Raw genomic sequence first — 6,827 nt, 5'->3', positions numbered from 1 at the left:
GCGTAATCACTCGCGTCGCACATAATTTCAAACGGCAAACTCCAGTCCGGTGCAACTAAAATAGGGGCCTCAATCAACTTTTGCTTGAGAAGGTCAAAGGCTCTCAAGCAATCATCTCCGAATATGAATGGAGCGTCTTTCTCCAACAGACGGGTCATGGCTGGCGATTTTTGAAAAATCTTTAATGAATCGCCGATAGAACCCGGCATGACCGAGAAAGCTCCGTATCGCTCTAACAGAGGTGGGAGGCGGAAGTCGTGAAATGATATCCACTTTGGCTGGATCGACCTCCATACCAGCATGCGAAATCTTGTGTCCCAGAACTATGCCCTCCTTCACCATGAAGTGGCATTTCTCCCAGTTCAGGACCAGATTCGTCTCCTCACACCTCTTCAACATCTTTCTCAAATTTTCCAAGCAGTGATCGAAGGAATCCCCAAATACCGAAAAATCATCCATGAAAACCTCCATGGAATCCTCGATCATGTCATGGAAAATTGCAACCATGCATCTCTGGAAGGTTGCTGGTGCATTACACAACCCAAAAGGCATCCGCCGGTAGGCGAATGTGCCGAAGGGGCATGTAAAGGTAGTCTTCTCCTGATCCTCAGGAGCGATAGGAATCTGAAAGTACCCAGAGAATCCGTCAAGGAAACTGTAATACAACTTCCCCGACAGACGTTCCAACATCTGGTCGTTGTAGTATAGTGGTAAGTATTCCCGCCTGTCACGCGGGTGACCCGGGTTCGATCCCCGGCAGCGGCGCCAAAAACTTGGTACGTGCGTGACTATACATATTTTTACAATGAAATTACACACGAATTGGTTTTAAATTTATAAAAGTGATTATTACTTTTACATCAAAACACACACGAAAGGGCAAGTGTACCCCGTCATATATGTAGTAAAGTATCGGTAAGAACCAAGTATCGATCCACAGGAATGGGCGGAGAAATAGTACTAGACCTTTGTCACTTAAATTATCGGTAAAAACATAAATTGTCTTGGTTTTAATTAATCTAAATTAAGCATAAATAAATACTTATAGAACATAGTAAAATATATATAAATAGCCTTGCTTAATACACAACTACAGCATGTCAACTAAGTCAGTTTTGGCACTAGAAGCATTCGGTCAATTTTCCAATTTAAGACAATTAGTATCCCTTTCGGAAATCCTAACATGACAATAATTCGGAAAGTTAAAACGATAAACACACTTTAACCACCTAAAATTGTTCTTTAACGTGCAATTGATTAATGTCTATGAAAATCTCCTAAAAATAAGTTAGTCATCCGTTAGGAGTTTTCTAACCTCACTTAATCAAGGAAAGCAACACCGATAAACACAATGCAACCACCGAGACAAGCATAAACTAGATTAAATCACAACCGAGTTCATTTTACAAATCTTGCACATAAATTCACCAAGATAGCAATTTTGGCCGAAACTACTAACTAAGCTAACAAATCATGGCAAGAATTCATAACAACACCATCTAACCCGTTAGAGTCCTTCCGTGAAGGCAAGCTTTCTTGATTAACAATAATTACATTTTATTAAACCACTAACCCGTTAGAGTATCATGGTGCCCACATTTTAACCAAGTTAAACTAGTTAACCAAATTAAAAGTTTACTAATACATGATTAAATAAGCTTCATTTTGCAACTATCTTACCTAACCAAGCACCAATCATCCAACACAATTACTTATAATCAAGAAATCAATATCAATAACAAGGTTGCAAACTAATCATCAAAGATAATCATAGAAAACACTTCCAAATTTCATTACAAACATAGATTAACATACTAATATTTATAATCAAGCAAGGGATTGTTGTGTTTTTGCCCAAAGGCTACATTAATACATAATAATCAGTCTAAATGCTTGAAACATAACAAAATAATGGAAAGATTTGAGAAACCAAACCATAAACAAGCATAAGAATGAGAATCTGGATAGTAAATGAGCAAAACCGGGCAATGTGGCTTGAATCCGAGTGAAAGCAGCAGCCTTCGGAGCCTCAAAATCGCCTACAGAGCTCCCAAAATGTCCAGAGTTACTACTAAAATGGTTCTGTTCTGTTTAAATGCTTTTTCAAAGTCGCACGGCCGTTCTCCCGATCGCACGACCGTGCACTTTAAGCATTATTGGTGGTGGGCCACAGTACTGCATGACGTCACAGATCGTTGACTAGTCTTCGGTCACGCACGGGCGTTCCACATTTGGCACGAGCGTTCCACACCGGCATTTTGTTGCACGCCTTGACTTGTGGTCGTTCAGCTCCGAGGTGTTCCTGGGATGTCGGATCCGCACGATCGTTCTTGATCGGGAACGGTCGTTCCATATCGGGCTTGCCTTGAATGCCTTGCACGGTGAGTTGCACGCCTGGTTCACTGCCGGGTCTTCTTGGTTTGTCGGATATGCACGGTCGTGCATATGGCCGCATGACCGTGCCAAACGCCCAGGTCAGTTTTCTTCACAGAATCTTCGCAGCCTTGTCGTTTTGTCCGGAAAGTCCTCATTTTCGCTATCATCTTGTCTGGTATGCTGTTTTAGGCCTGTAAACAAAAATGTAGATAATTAAGTATCCGAATGACGGTTTTACGGCCGAAAACGCATAAAATGGGGGTAAAACGGGGGACTAAAATATGTGTAAATTAGCGAATATCAAATCTCCCCACACTTGAACCTTGCTTGTCCTCAAGCAAGCTGAACTAAAAAGCAATAAAAGATGGAACAAACAAGAACGATAATTTACACACTATTTTATTGAAAACTACTATAAACGGTTAGCCGGTTTGTCGAAAGACATCATCAAAAGACTCAAACCCAACAAGCATATGCAATTAACAGGCGACAACCAAAGAGCCGTGACTTCACATTTAATTGACTCACATGCTAATCTTCACACGACTCACAATGTTCACACACTCGGTTTTATTTATGAAACATACATAAAATGTGTATGTGTAAACACTCAACGCCTAGTCAATGAAACATGCAATATCATAAGCTTTTCATAAGATCTCGTCTCCACCAACTAACATGCAAATAAGTGTAAATCAAGAGGTCTTTACGGGTTGTAACGTTAGGCTTGGGCGAAGGGTTTGGAAGTAGACATTTAAAGTGGCGAAAATGGTTAAAACTCGGTTTTAGCGTTTAACTAGCAAGAACATAATACAACTATACATACAAACGCCTTAAAAAGGCGACTAAAGCGCAATCGAGCTTATCAACGAAATTTTAACATTTAAGCATTCAAAATTGCTCGATTTCTATCAACTTCACCCTATTTTAGGGTGTTTTATTTTCTGGGTTGTGTTTTTTTTTTTTTTAATCTATATATATATAAATAACTATACAATAAACCGAAACAAATGCTAGTTAAACGATTATTTTGTCCGAGTTTCAATACCAAAAAATGTTTAAAATATACAAAGGCTAAATTTGGCTAAGTGGGCGATAATGTGGGTAAACAAAGGTAAACGGATGAATCGATAGAAATCCTTAAGATCTTGGTACATTTTATCCTAGGCCACCAATAGAAATCCTTAAGATCTTGGTACATTTTATCCGCTCCTGGATGAATCGAGTACCGTGACTTGTGAGCTTCATCAAAAATAACCTTCCTCAAACCACCAAACAAAGGAACCCAAATTCGTTTCATAAAGCATAAAGTTCCTTCCTTGTTTGGTATCAACTGCTTCTCCATCCCTCGGAGATACTCGCCCTCAATGTTCCTTTCCTTCAAAGCTTCTCTCTGCGCGGCACGAATGCGCAATGAGAGGTCTGTCTGGACAATCATTTCCAAAGCCCTAACCCTTATGAGCTTAATCCTTTCCTTTCGACTAAAGGCATCAGCGACCACATTCGCCTTCCCTGGATGGTACTTGATTTCACAATCGTAATCGTTTAACAGTTCAACCCAGCGTCTTTGCCTTATGTTAAGCTCCTTTTGGTTAAATATGTGCTGTAAGCTTTTGTGATCAGTGAAGATTGTACATCTCGTGCCATACAAATAATGTCGCCAGATCTTTAGCGCAAATACCACCGCGCCTAACTCAAAGTCGTGCGTGGTATAATTTTTCTCGTGTACCTTCAGCTGGCGCGAAGCATAGGCTATAACTTTCTGTCGCTGCATCAACACGCAACCTAAACCCTGATGCGAGGCGTCACAATATACCAGGAAGTCGTCCGTGCCTTCGGGTAGAGCTAAAATCGGTGCGTCACAAAGCTTGTTTTTCAACAATTGAAATGCTTCTAATGATACGAAACTATAATCGGCACCAGTATCAAACAGAACAGATGCAAAGCGTTGATTTATAGGGAACGTACCAGTGACAACGTTCGGGTCCTGGCGTGCTTCCCTTACCCCTATGTTGAGTACCCTTCCACGAGCTTGGTTGAGCTTTGGGCATTCCTTTTTAAAGTGTCCGACTTCTCCGCAGTTGAAACATCCTGGTCCTAGCATGTTACCATTACCACCTTGAGCATTGTTTGCTCCCCGATTCCCAGTTTGGTTTCCAACATTTCCCCGATTACCATTTCCACCATTGCGGTTCCCATTTTCGTTCCCACCGCGACTGTTGTTACCAAAACCCCTACGATCATTGTTTCCACGACCAGCACCCGTGCCAGCCCAGCAAGTATTTTTCGAATGGCCCTCCTTACCACAAGACTCGCATTTCCGCAACCTGCACTGACCCGAGTGATGGTACAGGCATATGTCACATTTGGGCAAAGCGCCCATGTAACCCTTCCCTTTACCTTCGACACCGGTTTTGGCCCTGGCCGGTGTGTTTGATTCACCCTTCTTGCTCACGCTGCTGGTTCCTTGCTTGAAGTTGGAAAATTTCCATTTGTTTTCACCAGACGACTCCACATGAGTCTCCTTCTTTTTCTGATCACCATTAGAAAACTTGTTTAGCCTGATGGCTTCTTCAGTCAGTGATATGCTCAGATCGATGGCTTCAGTAATGGTTGCCGGTTTCGACGTTGTAACCATGCTCATAATCTGAGGTGCTAACCCCCAGATGAAACGTTCCACGTGCTTGAATTCGGGCGTGACCATGTACGGCACCACATGGGACAGATCATGGAACCTTTCAACATACTCAGTGATTTTTGGGCCTTCCATCTTTAAGTTCCAAAATTCTGTTTCCAATTTCTGGATCTCAGCTCTGGAGCAATACTTCTTGCGCATCAGCTCTTTTAGTTCGGCCCAAGTCATGGTGTATGCTGCAGCCTCTCCTAAGGTTTAAACTTGGAGATTCCACCATGACAGGGCACCATCAGTAAAAAGCCTAGAGATGTATGTAACTTGTTGTCCCGGCGCACATTTGCTCATTCTTATTGTCGTTTTAGTCTTTTCAGTCCAATGGGTAAAAGCCACGGCACCTCCAGTGCCATCAAAGTTTAGCGGCTTGCAATCTAAGAATTGCTTGAAAGTACACCCTGTACAAGCAATGTCATTTACAGGAATTATTAGCAATTGCACAAGAAATGTCCAAATATAGGGTAATGTGTCTCCAGTGACTTATCATTAACATTTGGAGGGTTGTTGTTGTTGTTGTTGTTGTTGTTGTTGTTGTTGTTGTTGTTGTTGTTGTTGTTGGAGGTACTTGTGTCATTTTGGGAGGCCGCGTATTGCGCTACAGCTGCGGCGATTATCCCTTGTAGTTCCGCCTGGGTAGTAGGCATGCGTACTTCGCGTCGTGGGGGCATCTTCTAAAAGATGTTTCATATTGGTCAGGTCGTAGTAAGTATAATAAACATACATATATAGTAACATTTATCATCCACATAACATCTCGTGTTACAATCATAAAACAAATAATTTAACAAAGCATGTAATGAGAATACTGCGATTGAGCTTTTATATAATCAAGACCATAATACAATGTTTACAAGTTTTTCCAAACATATCATACAACCCAAAAGAGACTAAGGGTCACAATGCCCTTGTCTAAACTGTCTAGACAAATACAACAAGCAAAAGTCAAATATCCAGAGTCATGATGTCAAAATGTGGTCTTCAAAATGCTGTATAGTCTGGCTCAATCGCTGTCTTCTCATCAAAAGTAATCACTACCTGCAATAGACCAAAAGTAGCTATGCTGATAGCGGCGGAGGAGGTGGAAAGTGAGAGAAAAGAAACCGGCGCAAATGCACCAAGTCCTCCTCAAGAGCATAGGTGAAACGCAACAGGTAAGCAACCTGCTGGTCAAGAGGAAGGAAACGAATATCTGAGTCAGATTGTGATGGAAAAGGAGCGTGTGGTGCTGCAAACGGGGTCTGGCAGTGGCATGGATGATGTGGAGCTCTCCCCAACTCCTGAACATGTCGTCTCAGGGCGTCCTGCTGTAGCTGCAGTGACGTAAGTGTGTCCTCTATAGTGTATCCGACGTGAAATGGGTGATAAGGGTCGGATAATGGCATAACATGGGGTGATGACCATAGAAATGGCTCACCCATCGGAGCTGAAACTGGATAAGTAGTTTGTGGGGCAGATGTAAACGGCAAAGTAGTATGGGGAAACTGAGATGTGACAGGTACAGTAGACGACATGGGTGGAACAAAACCAGGATAAGGAATAAACTGGCCATCCCCTGACATAAATGGTACGTGGCCAAAAGGCTGCCTCGACGATCCCTCCTCAGGTCGTGGTGGAGGAATGTCCTGGAGGAAAGTAATTGGTAGATCGGTACGATGGGTATCAGATGTGTGTGGGTGGACAAATGGGATATCAACTGGTGCAGTAACAGGTGCGGTATGGGGAGCGACTGGGATCACATACGGAGGGTAGTCATCCTCCTCGA

General features: G+C 42.4%; 1 non-coding gene across 1 annotated transcript; it reads left to right on the top strand.

The window, feature by feature from the left end:
• The first annotated feature begins 693 nt into the window (after nucleotides 1-693).
• On the top strand, nucleotides 694-765 carry TRNAD-GUC. Its single transcript has one exon. It is a non-coding gene; the product is annotated as a tRNA-Asp (tRNA).
• The last annotated feature ends 6,062 nt before the right edge of the window (nucleotides 766-6,827 follow it).

This window comes from Helianthus annuus, chromosome 1 (genome assembly GCF_002127325.2).
Source record: "Helianthus annuus cultivar XRQ/B chromosome 1, HanXRQr2.0-SUNRISE, whole genome shotgun sequence".
Lineage (NCBI taxonomy): Eukaryota > Viridiplantae > Streptophyta > Magnoliopsida > Asterales > Asteraceae > Helianthus > Helianthus annuus.
The sequence above is the reverse complement of the archived record's forward strand: the minus strand, read 5'-3'. Positions and strand labels throughout refer to the sequence as shown.